The sequence below is a fragment of the Psittacula echo genome (assembly GCF_963264785.1).
Source record: "Psittacula echo genome assembly, chromosome: 1".
In the NCBI taxonomy this organism is placed as follows: Eukaryota; Metazoa; Chordata; class Aves; order Psittaciformes; family Psittacidae; genus Psittacula; species Psittacula echo.
The window spans coordinates 131,019,589-131,037,857 of NC_137735.1; the positions used below are offsets into that span (position 1 = coordinate 131,019,589).

General features: G+C 41.5%; 1 protein-coding gene across 3 annotated transcripts in view; it reads left to right on the forward strand.

Annotated features, from left to right (window-relative positions):
* Positions 1-2,847: 2,847 nt before the first annotated feature.
* SEMA3D (semaphorin 3D) overlaps positions 2,848-18,269 on the forward strand; it is a 146,804-nt gene continuing 131,382 nt past the window's right edge. The window contains exon 1 of one of the 3 annotated variants that reach the window (XM_080633599.1): positions 2,848-3,003. The gene's annotated coding sequence lies outside the window, so the exon portion shown is untranslated. The other 2 variants (XM_080633598.1, XM_080633600.1) reach the window with 2 other exon arrangements.

Here is an 18,269-nt window from a genome sequence, read left to right on the forward strand (position 1 = left end):
ATCTGCTTTGACAATGTATCTCAGATTAAAATAGTTTCATCTGAAATATGCTAGTTTTGCATTACAGTATCTGGCCAGTGTTCAGACTTATGATCGAGCAGAAAAGGAAGGGAATAGAAAGTGACAAAACCAGCTTACCTCTTCTCCTAATTTTAATTATTTTCTAAATATCTATTTGGTCATTTAATTCATGCTTGTATCACTGCTCGATGAGAAAACAAAAATGCAGATATCTGATGTTTAGCTCCTGTTCTTTTATAAGCCGCTCAGCCTTACAGGAAATTTGAGCAGTTGCCCAGGGCATGAGGTGTGGAATTTGGTCTTAGGAGAGCCTCAAATTAGTTATAGAAGACAAAAAAAGGGAGAAAACACCCACTTTTTGAATTCATGGTTGTAACAACCTGTTGAACACTTCTTGCAGCAAATAGTCAGTGTTCTTTCTGTAGGAAAAATAATGTATTCATCATTGCCATTACCATAGAATCATAGAATAGTTAGGGTTGGAAAGGACCTTGAGATCATCTAGTTCCAACCCCCCTGCCATGGGCAGGGACACCTCACACTAAACCATGTCACCCAAGGCTCTGTCCAACCTGGCCTTGAACACTGCCAGGGACGGAGTATTCATAACTTCCCTGGGCAACCCATTCCAGTGCCTCACCACCTTCACAGTAAAGAATTTCTTCCTTATATCCAATCTAAACTTCCCCTGTTTAAGTTTTAACCCATTACCCCTTGTCCTATCACTACAGTCCCTAGTGAAGAATCCCACTCCAGCATCCTTGTAGGTCCCCTTCAGATACTGGAAGGCTGCTATGAATTATTATCATCACATCTTCAAAACACTGAAAGGGACCTTCTTCCTATTAAAACTTCAGACAATTTCATTAAATTTGGTAGAAATTCCTGTAACTTTTGGGGCATTTTGAATACTCTGTAAGGGCCAAATGCAGTCCTGACCAAAAAGGTCACTCAAAGAGGTAGCATTAATGTAGACACCAAGAAAGGTAAAATTCCTTCTGATGTCTCCCAGTAAAGCTGTACTTGTCTGCTCTGGGATTTTCTGTGCAGTGATTTAAAACACAATGCCAAAGAATGCATCAACTGACCTTTCAAAATGATACTTCGCAGATGGTGAACGACTCCTCAGCCTGTGTCCATGGTATGACCTGTTTTACAGCCTTCATAACAAGGAACAAAAAGGCATGTTCATTCTGTGCTGTCTCCACAGAAGTTTTATGAACTTCACCAGTTTTCTGAACTTCACCAGTTTTCATTCAGCAAAGAGCCACAAGAGGGCATCTTTTTTCTTGGTTTCTTCCACTTCAATAAATGGGCAGCTTGATTATCTCACAAATTCGCTTTTATGATTCTTGAAAGTTGAATCTTCTGCTATTTATTCCACCAAAAAAAAAAAAAATGTGTTTTCATGATTTGCAAGGAAAAAAGGTAGCTACTAAAATAAACCATTTCCAAATCCATTTCTTTTACATTTCACAGAGATTGCAGACAGGTTCTGCAAATGAGAAAAGAGTGCTTTCATGCTGATTTATTTTTCACAGGAGTCTGAAACGTCTCCAGTACATGAAGCAAGCAGCACTTTTCAGCTTGTTTTCTTTTTGCCAGGATTCATGTTTTCAGAGTACCTCAAAGCCCAATTGTGTAGTACTAGTGAATGCTTGAAAATTCAACAGGGATTTTTCTTTCATCAGCCTGCTCCTCATTTCATTTGCAGAAGGTGATTACCAGCAGAGTGCCTGTGATGTTCAGTGAATACTTGTGAACAAAGTGCAAGAATCATTCTACAGGAATTTAAAACACAAGCTGGCTATAATCTGCATCATACTGATCACAATGATATTTTATTAAACTGTGCCATCCAGGGATTTAAACAATAGAAAGTTTTATTGCTGATAATGAAATGAATGTGGAAAATGAGGTATTAAATCCCCTTTGAAGGCCTTAAACAACAGAAGTCAGTGGCAAGTACAAAACAACCTGTCTTCAAATTCCTTCATTTATTTTGTGGGAATATAAGACACATGCAGACAAGTACAATCTGTGTATCTGTGTATGCAGAGTTTATAAGAACAACATCAACTTGGTACTGTAGTAACTGTTTTAAAAACCTAGACAAAAGCTGGCGTTTGAAGAGCTTAACCCTACCACACACACATTTAGATCCTATCCTGTATGATCAGTCCACCTATCTGACTTAGGTGTGAACAGCAGATGAGGATGAAGTCCTGCTGAGCAACATAATGGAAACTCCAATATGTCTCTGGACTTCTTTAGTTCTGCTGTTACTTCATGGGAGCAACAGTCAGGGTCAGTTCTGCAACCGGCTGAAGAGTTTCAATCTGAGGTCTTCACTGAGGGAAATACAGCTTTTGAAAGAACCTCAGTGTATCTTGTCTGGAAGCATCTGATACTATCTGTGCCATGTGTTCAGTGCCTCTCAGCCTGTGGGCAGAAAGGCTTTTCCTCGGGCAGCCACAGAAGGAAATATGTTGGAGAGAAAGGTTTGGTGTGGGAGTGGATTGGTCCAGGGGAGAAATTCTGTCGTAGGAAGTGGTCTGCAGCATGCGAAAGCCAGAGAACCACCGATGTAGCACATTCCACGGGCAAAACAAATAAATGCAAGGGCAGATGTATCCCAGGCAACTACAGCTTTGCACGTGGGATACTCTTAAACGCACACCAAGCCCTAGCTTTGGGCCACTGCCCAGCTGTTTTCTCCTTATCAGTAAGTGTGGCAAGCTGGTTTTTTTCCACTCCCAGTCCACCAGCCAGGGACCTGCAGCTCAGCTCCAGTGGGAATATGCCCCGGGAACAACGGGAGTGGAGCCGAGGCTGCTTTAGACCTGAAGCAGCACCTGTGCAGGGTGATCACAGTATTAGGTTAGGCTGCTCCTGGGCAAACTCGCAGTTGCGTGATCCAAAAGCACAGGAGGTCTGTGGTCCAGCGGAAGGTCCATGAGCACAGGTTCCCCCCAGTGCCCGGTTGGTACCACAGTCTGTGTATGTGCTGTGTTTGTGCGTGCACTCCGCTACTTTTCAGGGAGTTAAACGTTTCCTGGTGGCCGGGGCTGTGACCTGCGCCGGGAGCAGCAGCAGTGGGTGTGTGCCTGAGCTGGCTGACACACACACACAGAGGCACACGAAGCAGCCCATTTGCTGGAGGGGTGTGCATGTGCGTGCGAGGGAGTGGAAAGGGGTGGCGGGGATGGAGGAAGGGAAGGAGCCAGGGGAAAGTCTGACACTCCGCGCAGAAGGAGCGAGACCCTCCGCCGCCACCGGGGAGGAGCTCGCCCGGCTCGCAACGCCTCCAACACCCGGCCCCCGGCCCCGCACCGGCCTCGCCCCGCACCTCGCTGCTGTTCCGGCTCCCCGGCAGGTACCCACCAGCACCGCGGAGCTCCGCGACTTTGCGCCGGGCACCGGAGCACTTCGCTGCCGCCGCCGACAAGGGGTAGAGGGGGGAAAGTGTGTTGGGTCCCCATGGCTTGTCCCGGAGCCTGCGCTTGGCTCTGCCCCACCCCGGGGGCAGGGAGCCGGCCGCCGGCACAGGCAGCGGTGGCCGGGCCACCTGCCTTGCTGTCATCGGGAAGGTGGGAAGCTGCTGGCTTGGGAAACCCCCTCGGCTGTGCCCTGGGAGGGCAGCAGAGGTGGATTTGGGGGCTCAGGGGCGAGGAGGAGGCAGTTTTGGGGACCGGGGCTTAAAGGCTGTGGTGCTAGTGCAGGGAGAGGTGATACGTTCTCAGCCCCGGCACCCCAGCGCCTGCTGCTGCCTCGCATAGGTGTCTCGAGACGATGGGAAGGGCGCAATCAGACCGTGGTGACCAGTAAGGAACTGTTGCGTGCTGGAGCGGTAGCAAAATTCCTTCCTTTCAACATAGTCGTCCAGCATTGCCCGGAGCGCGGCTTTGCTGAACATGGCCATCACTAGGAGCTGCGGAGCACCTGGCTGGCCTGGGGTGCTCACTGAATTCTCATTATACGTCTTCTCACACTGACAACCTCTACTTTTCTTTGTGCAAGGACACAGAGTGTGGTAAAGCTCCTTGTTTTGCTGTGAATATTACAAAACGAAAGTTATTGCTTCTAGAAAGGAGACATTCCTGAGCGCTTTAGGTAATTGGTGACTGTGTACTGAAGAAGCGCAAAGCAGCCACCTATGCTTCCTCATAAAAAGCTTCACTTTGGTTTGAATTAGGAAGATTAGTCCAAGAACAATAGAGATCAATGATGCAGTCTGACCATAAGCAGAGAGCACTCTACTGAGAAAGCAGTAGCTGAATGCTGCATCTGCGGCTCTGACAGAGGCCATGGAGATGCAGGCAAGAACTTTTGCAAGGCATTTAGCATGCCACTTCATCTTTTTTACCACTTACTTGCAAATCTAGGGAACAAGTAGAGACTTCACTGTTTACTGTTAGAAGGTTTTAATGCTATATGGTACAATATTATAATACTGTTTTTCAAACCCTCCTTATTATAGCTGATATGATTTTAATCTTTGCCTTTTAATGAGTTTGTTTAGCTTATTATGGGCCTGATCCTGAAAAGCAGTACTCATCATTTCTTGTAAGGTATGTAAGGGCCAAGGTCTTTACTACGTTTGTGAAAGCCGGGTGTCTGAATAGCTTTCTGAAGAGGAATTAGGGTGGTTCAATACATTGTAATCCTACTATCAGAGATACCTAAACCCTGCAGGTGTCACACCTCTTTTTCTTTAGCTTTCCAAGACAAGTCCTGCTCTGAGATGCTTCATAAATAGAAGCATTTTAGCCTTGATAAGGCTGAGCAGTTTGGCTTCACTTTTATTTGAACTTTATTTTGGCTTGGACATCCAGACTAGCTGGAGATCCAGGAACTAAATTTACTTCCCCTCTTCTTACCACTGGATCAATCCAAAAGGGTATGGACAACAGAGCAGACCCCCTGTTAAGGTGCAGTGCTGAAGCAGAGAGAGATGTGTTCCAAACCAGGCAGAAGCATTTTGAACCAAAGTCACCCGCAGCCCATATGTAGGCTCTGCCCATGGAGTGCTTTAACCAGAAATGGAAATAGCAGCTTCACCAGTATCCTCTGCCGCATCTCAAAATATAAGAACAACTGCAATAACAAGAGCTGGTATAAGATGCTTCCAGGACCATAATCCCAGGAAGAGACAAGTGCTTTCTGGTATTGTTGCATAAGGGACTACATCTCAGAAAGGTACAATTTTAAGTTGTATTCCTGCCCTCAGCTTTGACTTGGTGGGTAGCTGCCTGCAGTACCCAGAATAGAGATACCTCTTTTGAACCCCTCTGCCAAGTACCAGCTTCTACCTTCTTCTCTCCAACTGCAATAGCCCTGATCTCACTCTACCTCTTAATAGTTTTGTTTGTTTGCTTGTTTGTTTTTCTGAGAGGTGATGTTTTCACTGTAGATACCACAATTACACAAATTGTACTGCACTCTTGAAATGCTACTGGGATTTTGAAGTTGAATTAGAAGAAAAAAGGCCCTCGGAAAAACAAGGTTTTAATTAAGCCAGAATATTAAATGGAAATTGATGTTGTTCAACGGGAAAGAGCATTTTCAAGTGTTTGTGGATACTGCGTCATTAGTTCTCAGAGGCTAGATAATGATAATTAAGCAAATCAGCATTGTAAACACTAAGGTATTAAAAAGCAAAGCCAAAGAATTAAACAAACCTGTCTCTGTTTTGGCCCTGGCAGAGGGGATATACTCAGCATCTTTTTCCATGTTTTGTCGCAGAACAAGTGGAGTTGTAACTGTTACAGTTAGGGTCCTGGCAGTTTAATTTTTGGAAGGTTATAACCATTCAGACTCACTCTGTGAGCATGCTGTCAGCTTCGGGTGGTCAAAATGATGATGTATTTCTGGATTCCTTTTGAATCCCTGTTTTGCTTTTTTCCTCTTTCCTCTTTTTGCTGTTAATGATACAGAAGCTGTAATCTCGGGTGGCTCTCCACTGTGTGCCACTGCAATGTAGACATACCGGTTACCTGTGGCTCCGGAGGGGCTGATTCATCAGCTGGGAATCAGCTGAATTCCCAGCTCATGCCGGCATTTCTTTGGCTGAAACGTCTGGTGCTGGAATTGGCCACTGAGCCACCTCTATACTCTTTGAGGTTTCCTACACAAGGAAATCCTTCGATGCTGGTTAAGCAGGCTTTCCTACAGTGTGCTCCTGGCAAGGCAGCCTGTGGGATAGCCAGAGCTATAGTTGGCACTTTGTCTCTTTAACCTGTGGAAAATGCCAAAGGTGCATGCTAAGTGTTGTTAAACCAAATAGATGTGGAGAACCTGTGATGTGTTTGTTTTCCTTGCTTTCTGGATTTTCTCCAACTACAAACAAGCAGCAGAGGAGCTCATAGTAAAGCCATGCCCATGAGACGTGAAGCGTGGTGAAACAAATTTTTGCTCCGTGGGTGTGCTGTTTTTGTCTTTTTATAACACTTCACCTCTGTGGTACTTAATGCAGTCTCCCTCCTGCCCCACATTTCTGTCTGGGTTTTATGCATTTTGTAAATTTAGCAATGGCAATGAATCAGTGCTTAAATTATTCTTGTATGAATCTTTAGCCCTTTATCTTTTCCTTTCCATCCTTGTGTATTCAGAAAGGCCCCTCTCTGGTATTGTTATTTTTCACATCCTAGAGACAGACTGCGTGAGCATCCACGTGTTATCGGACAGTGAGTGATAAAAAAAAAAAAAAAAGAAGGAAAAAAGAAAACCCCAGCCCTTCTATTCCACTTATTCCCCAGCTTAGATGGATCCAACGTCACATGGAGGGGATCCAGGATGAGTCAGGGAGCAGTGCTGTGATCCAAAATTCCAGTATGCATTACAGCTGGGAGGCAGCATTTAGCATCATGTGGATTTATTTTCTTTTAACGGGAACTGCAAAATAATTTATGGGAGTCATACAGCCTAATGGTCAAAGCAGATAACAATAAGCCAAGATGAACCTGGATTCCCATCTGGGTTGAATTATTGACTCAATTTGACTATCAGAGTGATGGGTGTGGTATTTAAGCCTAGAACATTATACTGGTGTTAACTAAACTCTGGCGTTAACTAAACTTTTGCACTTCCCCACAACATAACTAGAATATGTGATTAAGGTTCAGAGCTCTGCTGGTAACTAACAGTTTACCTTGTAGTCAGCTTAACTGCTCAGACTAAGCAGAGTACATTAAAGGCATTTATTTGCAACCTTAAGTTTCAGGACAAATCCTAAAGGGTCCTGCATAAATATGGTTAAAGACAAATTCATGGCTTAGAATTTATATGTACTTGGAGACCCGTAACTCACGAGGACCTTCCGCACTGCCTGAATTTCACACTGTATATATTACTCAGCTTTCTGTATCTTTTTGTACGTCTTTGTTTATTTTTCTGTGTTATTATAAACAGAAAGAAAAATAGTGTGAGCTTCTTCTTTTAATGTGGTCAATTTGAAAGCAAAATAAATATAAGTAATTAAACTGTTTCCAATCTAGTTGGTCAGTGCATCAGGAGACTTGCAGGAAGCAGATGTCATACTGAAGAAGAGAGGCTAAAATTTCTGTAACATCTGAGCATACTCCAATGACATGCTGGACTGTTGTTTTGTTGTTTTTCCAAGAGGATAGGGAGAAGTTACCAGTTTTCCTGGAATGACCCCTTCCAAAAATCCTGAAGTCACTGCAGCCCTGAGTCTCATCTCATCTTGCATCAGCATAACACAGGAGTAAATACACTGGAAACAGAAAGCCTAGGATTAGCTGAAAACTACATAAAACTAAGGCTGTCATGAAATGAAAGACCCAGGTCTGTTCTCAGTCTCTCTGTATGTAGTGGCTTCAAGGCACTGAAGCACATGTTTAAAGACAGACTGCTGTGTAAATTGCTCTCTTGAAAGAGGTATTTTGCTAAAGTTTAAATCTAGAGTGAGATCAAGTCTTTTAAAGTTAAATGCAGTCCCAAGGGCTGATGTGGCCAAATATTCCGGCTTAATCTTGGCTAGCGTTTTAACATTTTGCACAGCTAGATCTAATGGTATGTGCCTACCTAGCTTGTTATATTCCCCTGGAATTTATCAATGACACACTCCATATAATTGTGGTTACTTTTTGTCCCTCTGAAATCCTTTTTTGGTTTTGCAGGGGAGACACTGCAAGAGAGAGTATGTAAAAAATCCTTTCTCAACCCAAGGCAAAAAGTTGATTTTTATTTTTTTCCGCTTCCACAATGAAGAATTAAAACAATGTCTGTTGCTTTCGTGCTTAATGTCAGAATCTCTGCTAAAAAATAGTAAGAAGAAATGTGATTACTTTTCCATATGGAACTTATTCCCTGTGATTTTATAATGCACATATGTGAGGTTTTATGAAGACTTACACTAAAAGCCTTTAGGAACAGTGTAATAGAGGAAACTGTTCATAATACCCTTTGATATCAAAAGAGCTGAACAGCTACACTTTAAGAGAGGGAAATAAAATGAAGGACAAGGACAAGTAGTGATGTACTGCTGCAAATGCAGTTCCTTTTCTCCAAGATTTATGTAAAGAACCAACCTTAACTGTAAGGTTCTTCTCACTATTTTACTGCCATCTTCCACCTGCTTAGAAAATACCAACCGTTTACTTGATTTCACAACTTGTTTTCTTTTTTAAACAGGTGCCTGAAAGCATTTATTAAAGACATAAATAAATCTTCAATGCTACTACAGTATGTCCTAGCAGGGTGACTGCATGTTGCATGTCTGAAGATCTGCTGCTGCTTAACAGAAATCAGAGGAGACACAAGATCAAATTTGTTTGTGTCTGTCTTCTACATTTCTTTAAAATCTTGCTTTCAGTAGGAAGCAATCATAAGATATGGACAGTCATGATTTATCACTTCTCTTTGTATAGTTATTAGTCACAAGCAGTGGACTTGTTCTCATTCAGTGAAGTTCTTATCAATTTATTAGCTACATTGCAGTAGCATCTGTTGGTCCTGGTCAGAAATGAAGGTCCTCTTGTGTTCAGTACCAGTGATGTATAAAATTAAACAAAAACCTAAACCAGCTTTCAACCACAGTGTAGGGCAACAGTCAGCAAACACAGAAGACTCAGAACCACAAGTTCCTCCAGAAGAGAAATAACAGAATCAGTTTTATTTGATAGAATAAACAGAGATCTCTGCCTGTTTTTCAGTTGTTGAATAATACAAGCATCTGGGCAAAATTCAATTTGTAATAGCATTATGAGATCCCCTATTGTGAAAGATAAACAGCAAATTTGGGCTAATGCCTCAATAAGCTAATTACACTGAGGTAACCTGACTTTGGGTTCCTGTGATCTCCATAGTTTAGCAGATTAATTTCTGAACAATGCAGCTTCACAGAATCCACTTTATTCTAGGGAGTTGTATTATAAGGAAGTTAGGGATTTTCTAGAGGCACAGAGTCTCCACATGAACAAATCTGGAATTCTTGGATCCATTGAGCCATGTAATATTTTGAGTTGGAGACTAAGTCTTTGTGTTAGATACAGCTGCTGCATCGAAGAAGTGGACAGTGTCCATGGAGATGACAGTAGCACACAACGGTTGTTCCAAAATAATCAAGGTATAACAAGCTGCATCTTCAGTTGGTGTAAATTAGAGACATGTAACTGAAATTAGTGGAATCATTTGTACAGCTTAAGGCCAGTGTTATGTCTTTAGAAGACATGAGTGGCTCTAAAAGCTGAAAGACAAAACCAGATATTTAAGTTAACGGTATAGACTGAAAGCATTTGGAGAGAAGAGTAGTTGTAAAGACAAGCTAGCAACTGAAGCACTAAGCAAGTGCTATTGCTTCTTGTCACTGCCTGGGTTATTGTGGTGTGATCTCCAAAACCCCAAGTCATGAAGAGTACCCTACAGCTTAGCCTCTGAGCTGCAGATTTAAGTATCTAAATTCATTTAGGATCCTTAGCCATGACCTCTTCCAGCAGATAGGTATCTATGTAGAATAGTCTTCCTTGTGTCAAAATCTAAAATAATAATAATTAAAAAAAAAATCCCTAGCATATATTTCAGTGGTTCAGGTGCCTGCTCTTGCCTGAGGTTGATCTGTTTTTCAGTTGTGGTCTGCATGGTGGTGTTGTTAGTGCTTGGTACCACAACTTTCTCAGCTACCATGGTTCCACTTTGTTGCAATTGCTCTGTTATCAAAGGCCCAACAGAAAAGGACTGTGGCATGGCATAGACCATCACCTTTCAGGGATAAGATTTCTTTCACTAGACCAGTTAATGTTTTGTCATCGGTGTTGGTAGTTCCTATTTGATATTGAACTACACTGTTAAATTAATCATTAGGAGTCCAATTCTACCTGTTCCTGAAGGAATGCACTAATCTTGGGACTGCTGGATAAAAGGTGTTGGGAGAGGTAGGTCTTCTGTGGGAGAGCTGGACATGTTTGGAGCTCACCTTGGCTTTGCAAGTAAGGTGGGCAGGGTAATGCCTGGTTTTGAGCACCACAGGCACTGAACAGTTTGGAATAACCAGGAATTTATTGTATGTGCACCCGATGGCCCAGGTGCCATTGGGGACGTGTTGTTAAGCAGGTTTGGCTACATGCAAAGCCCGGTAACAGCAAAAAGCAGGTTTTATACTTGTCTCTGATGCTGAACCTGGCTGACTGAAGAGGAAGTTAAGATAATAAATCTCTGTTATTAATCTAATTTTTTGGCTAAACCAATTTTAATAGACAAGGATGCTTTACATAACTACTGCCTGAATCATTGTGGTCTGTTGATCTGATGTCTTCTACAGAATATAATGTTGTCAGAATTGAGGTTTTCTCAGATCTGATGAAATACGAGGAGTTTATTTTAAGACTCATTATTTTGTAAATTGAACTCAAAATTCTGAAGGCTTTAAGGAAAAAGCTGACTGTAGGCAATTTTTTAAATGTCAGTCCCAGCTAACTGAGGAAAAAGGCAGAGAATTGATGCATCTAAGAGAGCAACTAACATTGTTCAGGCCTAAGGGACTTTTAGGTCCTGTTTCTAGAAGAAAAGATTCATTTATGTCTGCTGCTCTGTGTTGTCTGTCATTTTTATATGGGTGTCCTGTGTAATACCATTTGCAGTGCACAGATTTGTTCTGTAGTTCTGACTTGGTATTTATAGTCCTCTAGTGACATCTACAAACAGCAGACATTTGTTATATCATAAAGCTACCTCAGCTTGAAAAAAAGTGAAAAAAGAATCTATGTCAAAGAAATACCTTTCACAATATAACATCCAAAAAAACTGTGCACGTTTCAGTGAAATTAAGGGAGATTTCATATGGGAAGATTTTCCACCTTTAGAAAAAATCATTATAGACTGCTTAGGCTGAAGATTGATTAAACTCACAATATAAAATACATGTGAAGGGGGGAATGGTAGACTGATATTCTTACAATATCCCTCTGAAAATTCATTTTGTTTTGTTTTGGGTTTTGTTTTGGTTTCTGGTTTGTTTTTTCCTGGATAGATTTGCGCTTTTAAGTACAGATCAATTATGCTGCCTGTGCCCATGAACCTGAAGCTCCTGTGTCCTTTGCTTCCTGTGGCTTTGCTGCATCTCACTGCTTTCTAAATGGCAACATGAGCACTGTTTTGAAACTCATAACACAGACATTGATCGTTTCCATGGCACTTAAAATCAAATCCTGCTACTTAGTGATAGACAAATTGTGCTTTGACTCTTACAGTGATGGAAGGTTTGTTCTTTATTCTCCATTTACTGCTGTTGTACATTGATGTGTAATGATGAAGACTAAATACTTGTGCACAAAACACTGCTGAAAGCTCCAATTGCAATTTCTGTAACTTTTCACAGTCTGATGGGAAGGCAGGAGGTATATGCCACGAACAGTACAGGGAGTTTGCCTTTTTCAGTCCCAAACATCTGGTTTCAAAGCAAGAGAAGAAAAAAAGGCAGAATGAAATTGACATATTTAGTTTAACATCAAGGGTGAGATTCTGCATAGTTTTTCCCAATTTTTTCCATTCTCCTGGGTCCGTGTTGGCTGTCAGTCAGTGTCCTATGGCATGAGGGCTTTGCCTCTTAGCTGGAATTGCCTGTCCTTGCCTCTTTGCTGCAGCAGTTCTCCAGGTGGTTTCAGGGCACAGGACAAGCTGCTCCTGCCTCCAGACTCTTCTCCCTTCTGAAACTTCATCTCCTTCCACAGTTTAGCTGTCTCTTGTGCTTTTGTAGGAACTGCAGGCACTTACCTGTATCCTGTCAATTCCCAGAAATGATCCAGACATGATGAGAAAACCTCACTCCCTAGAGGTGCTTTACTCAGTAGCAGTTTTGCATGTTAAAGGGAGAGAAATTCAGACAGATTTCAGTTCTTGTGTCAGGTTTTCGTGACAATGGGAAAAAGTGACTTTGTTTATGATAACATTTATGCCACTGATATCATAGGCACAGCTGTTCTGCAGTTGATTAGTGCTGAAATATGGGTAGTAATTTTCTTAGTAAAGAAAGGCTTTATTTCTATTTTTATCCTAGGTTATCACCCTGTTGTAAGGATAATGAAATCTGTTCTAATGAATGGTATTTAAAAGAAAAAAGTACTTTCCATCCGTTTTGTCCTTTCCTTCCTTCCTTTCTCTGCAAACAAGGTAAATGCCACTAAAGTGATGCCAGAAAAGCATTTTGGAAAGTGTTTGGATTCATTGTGTTTTCTTTTCCATCCAGGAATTCACGTGACAATAGAAAGTGGGATCTGACACATGTAAGATAAATTATTAGACTATCTATAAAGCGTTACACTCATGTTTACGATGAGTATGTAAGGGCAAAATAACTGGGACACTGTGGCTTTGAATATAAGTAGCCTTGTTATCTTTGGTGTAAGCATCAGCAGAGATTGCAATGGTCTTGTGATGGCCCTGGGGGAATCTCACAAGGCCCTGCAGTAGGCACTGTATTGTTTGTTTTCATTCTGTTCTCAACAGCGTTCTGGTGCTTGGATGACATGATCCTTTTAAAACTGCGCTGTTTCTCTTCATCCTTTGAGCCACACAGGAGAAGAGGTGTGAGCACAAACAGTTAGAAAAGTTGAAAAGGTGCTTGGGGAGGACGGTGAAATTAATGATTGACACTGTGAAAACAGTTTGTTCTGTAGATCTACCAAGACTCTGTGGGCATTATAATCAGATACATCCAGCATCCTCTGTCAGTCTCCAATGTTTCCTCCTAGAAGATCAGCAGCTTTTGTCAAACTAATTTTATTAGATTCCACTGATGGGTTCTGGCCTGAGATACAAATACATACCAAAAGCTGCCGAGGCTTAGCCTGTGTGTCTGTCTAATCTGCAGTCTAGAAAACCTGTCACAATTAAGCATCTCTTTTACAAGATGCATGATGCTTTACCTGTATGATCCCCACAAGCTATCTGTACTCTGTGCTTGTAGTTTCTGAAAACAAAATAGGGATAGACTTTGATGATAATTCAAAGTAGATACAAGATTGTTTTGATTAGTTAGAGATCAAGGCTGCTGATGTAGAAGGGGAGAACTGCCCTTGTGTAGTACCAGAAACAGTGTTTTATCTTGTCCTTTGTTTGAATAGTGTGAGGCTGTTGTCTCTCTCCCTCCAGAAACTTACTTTTCTGTTTCACCTTACTGAGATAGTAATAAAAAAAAAAAAAGTAAAATCATCACAGATTAAATGAATGGAGCCTGTTTTATAAACTGACCCTTATTGTGATCTAGGTGCAAGTCCCAGGCAAGTCAGAGGACATGCTTAGAATTCAGCAGTTCTCCCCAAGATTATTCTAAGAAACACGTATCTCCCACTACTGAAGCCTGTTCTGGTCTGATAAAGTTTGTCTACATGCGGAAGTCAGCATGCTGTTAAACTAGAATAACAGTGTACAGCGTGGTGTCTCCTTCACACTAGCTCTCTGCATGACTAGTCACAGTGTCTTATGTCCTGAGGCTGCTTTTGAAGTGAAATAAGCAGTTTTCTAATTAAAAGTCTAACATACAGTTCTGTGTGATGTGATTGCAGAACAGTCAGTATGGTGCTGATTCACATCTTACTGTGTCTGGACTCTCATGTTGACAAGCCATTTCAATTTTGAGGTCTTGGTAAATTATTTCTATAAGTGCAACAGACAATATCAGTGCATTTTACTGTGATACAGAGCACTCAGATGCTACATACTAGAGCAGAACTCTGTGCCCATTGAGGTGAACACAATATATTCAGTGATTTTAGTGAAAGATCCAACTTTATGTTGGTGTTTGTGTGTTTGCTTCCATCAAAGTAACGCCTAAAAATGCAACACAGAATTTGGCCTCATTGTGCTATTACTGGTAAGTTAAGATCTAAGGAGTGCTTAGAGAAGAGCCATAAAAATGAGAAGGGAGGCTTTGAGTCAGGTTTGATTCATGAGGAGAAACTAAAGGATTTGAGTCTGCATAACTTGTTTGAGTTTGACAAAGAAGAAGACATAACTGTAAATACTTCAAAAGTTTAGTTCCAAAAACAGCAGAGGATTTGCTTAATGTTAATGACATACCAAAGTTTAGGACAGCAGCTCAAGAGACTTGGGGTTAATTCCATGACATGTGTCCTTAGGCAAGTCATTTCTGCTTAGATCCTAGCAAATTCCTAAAGGCACCCAACTGCCACTTCTTTGTCTACATCGTGTGATAGTCAGCTGAGACTGAAAACCACCTATTTTAGACAATTAGCTTGCTAAATACCTTTGCAGCTCTAGATCTTGGCCTTTACCTGCCTCAGCTTTGTATGCCTGTAAATTGGCAAAAGCTGCCTTTTGTCATAGAAAGAGTATGAGAATTATAGGTTCAGAAAGTACTGGTGTTGTAACAATGGGATCTACGCAAATATACTGAGTAGAAAAACTAATTAAGATGGGATTTATTTCACTTGTCTGTAGTGTAAGATGGTCACATAATCTTCCTGTTTTCAGCACAGACATGAGACAACAGTAGCTGAGACAGGATGAATTCACCCTAGCAGTGCCTGTCTCCACCCTCTCTGAAGGGAGCCAAGACAATGCCTGAACTTTATGTGGTTGCAATTAGGCAAGATGAATATTATCTTAAGAATAAAAGGATCAAATAAAATCAACTCAGCTTGATTTTAAGGGAAAAAATGTCTGTAATGAATGTGTTTGCAGAGACGTTATTTTAATGGGATGACAGAAACCACTTCAAAGAATTTGTGTTTTTCTCCTGTTATTTCTCATAAAACTTTCGGGAAGTCTTTTATTAAAAACTAACTAGATGATAGAGTTCCCGCTTCTGTTTCTTTGAAGCAGTCCTTATGCAGACTAGCAACACCCCGAAAGTGCTATGGTGCACATAATACTGATGAATGTTGTATCCAGTATCTACATTTGACAAATCTTGGTCTTAATAACTAAATGGGAGCTGGGCTCTTTTGGAAATCAATTCCTAATGTCTCTTTCTTTATACAACAGCCTCATGCTAGTTGGAAGTACTGTGTTACCTCTAGGTGGTAGCTACCTCTTTAATGTGGCTGATTCTCAGAGAAAATACAATTCCAGGCACTGAGTTTAAAGGAAAAAAGTATGTAGGAAAATTAATGTTATTCAGAGGAGAGCTACAAAAAATTATGTGACCTTCTATTAGAGTTGCTGAAGGTCCATGTGCAAGGCCGCTGTGGGATGCTGAGGATCTGAGAAAAGGTTGAGCGATACGAAGAAGATAGAGACTCCCTTTTTACAAGGACTCACATGGAAAGGATGTGGGGTCATGGGTACAAGTTACTCCCAGGGAGGTTCAGGTTGGACACAAGAGGAAAATTTTTCACAATGAGAGCAATCAGTCTTTGGAATAATCTTCCAGGGAAGTAGTAGATTCCCAAACATTGGACACTTTTAAGATTTGGCTGGACAGGGTGCTGGGACGTCTAGTCTAGGTCAAACTGCCAAGAAGGGTGGGACCAGATGATCCTTGAGGTCCTTTCCAATCTGGTGTTCTGTGATTTTATGAACAAAGACTCATGGGGAAGACCCAGATAAACTATCTATCTGAGGTCCCTACTAGCCCATGCAATTGCACAAGTTCACAATTCAAAGAAGGATGAGCTTAATTAGTTTATCCTGTGGGTGTGACTCGGTGATAGAGCAATCCCTCGTGTTATTATATTTGTTACCCTGCGGGACAGCAAAATCTCTTTGTAACTAGTTTACTCTTTTTGGTTTGCACTCTTCAAAGAAAAGGCCTGCTTTCAGGCTTTGTCTCTCTTGGTTTGATAGCTCCCACCTCCAGCTTCTCCAGAGCTCATCTTCATGCAGCTGGACTCTTATTTCCCTCACAACTGCTTGCCATTTGCCTGCTTCTCTGGCTTTGCAGGGAAAGGGAGAGTCCCTTTTTGATTAAGAGAAGGGATGAGTAAGCAATCAATGACTTCAGGGACAAGGACCTGTTGTCAGAGAGCTAGATACTGGATAGACTTATGCTTGGGAATGCCTAAAATGTGCTGAATTCAGAAGAGCAAAATATATTTGTGGGAGTTGATATTTATTGCTTTTTCTTGACCTCGCAGACCTGACACCGGTTGCTTTGGGAAATCAGAGCTGAACTGTCCTGAGAACTTAGAGGGGGATTTAAGTTTTGCAAGGAGGATCTAAACATGATGGGGATTTTATCTGGGTATGAAGCAGTCCTGACTCAGATCAGGACATGAAATAACTCTCTAATTGAAGAGGAATACTTGGGTCATAAGGCTGTGAGCTTAAAAGCTCATTTTCAAGTTGAGTGAGACTTAATGTGTTAGATGGGAGATGCACCTATTACTGGTTTCCTGGAGAGCCTGGACCTGAGTTAGACACTATGCACCTGAACACTAAAAGGTTTCTTGGATGTTCCTCTTGCAGAAATGGAAATATATATGTCCTGCACTGTCAATGTGTAAGGGTATAAAGGCAGAGATTATGTGAACTGCACTCAGACCAGCTTCTTGCTGGGCTCCCTTGGCACCCCAAAGTCCTAATTGTTCCCCTGAGTGACTCCAAACCGGTGAATTCACATCATCTGCTTTATGCTCTAATTCAGGGGCTCTGAATCATCTTTCGGAAGTATTTACCTCTTTCCTCTGGTTTATACCCTCCAAATCTCACTGAGGTGCCTCATGTAGGCAGTGAAATAGGCTTCCAAGTGCCCAGTGCTTCAGACACACAGAGGATGACTCTGTGTATGAGTGCTTGTCCACGGGTCTCTGGCCTTATTCAGGGCCAGAAGATTCTGTCAAATAGGAACATTGCCTACATATAGCAAAGTAGTTGTTGTGCTCAGCCTGTTAGTAATAACTATTTCACTTTCTGCTCCCGCTGACCATTTTATCCATCTGGTGTCATTCATTATGTACTTAGACTATAATCTGCAAGGAGGTGAGGCTCTTGTGTCCTCCTCCTTAGATGTACAGCACTATGGGGTTCTGCCCCTGACTGAGGCCTCTAGGCACTATCCGAGTATAAATAATACAAAAAAATAGATCATCAGTGTAACATCCATCAAGAAAACCATACAGAGACTTAAACAGTGCTTTAGTATTGAATTGCTCAACTCTCTAATACGGGATTCACGCAATAGCTTGCTGTAGCTTTCTGAATTAGAAGACAGGTCATACAAAGTCTTATAACTACAGGCAATGTGCAGGGAGCTTGGAGTAAATCTATAATTACTGAAATCTGGAAGTGTGCCAAAGATGATTTACAAGTATGGGGAAGAATGCATCTTTTGTGATGCTTAGGACTTTATCAGGTTTATTTTGGAGGCTTTCCAAAATTAACAGCAAAAAACAGCCAAAAATTTTGAAGTGAAGCAATCAGACCAAATTCAGCTGCAGCAATACCTCCAGTAACCCAAGGTTTTGCAGCAACTTCCTCTGTCTTGACACAGCACTGATTGTTCCTGTTGCACCAGGTAGGATCACATTAAATAAAACAATTTAGCTGAGTGATACAGACGGCTTTTGAAGTGTGCAAGAGATATGCACAACAGAAGTGGATATTATTAGTATTATCACCTGTATTACAGCTATTGTTTTAAAGTTCACCTGCACTCAGAGCCTCACTGGATTACATGCTGTATACAAAGAGCATGAGTCAAAACTTCTCTGAAAAAAGTTAACAAGTATGTTAGAGAACAAAGAGGTACCTCAGAAATGAGGTATTACTGTTCTCATTTATCTTGGAGCCCTGAAGGTATAGTGATTTGCTCTTATATAGCTGTAAATAGT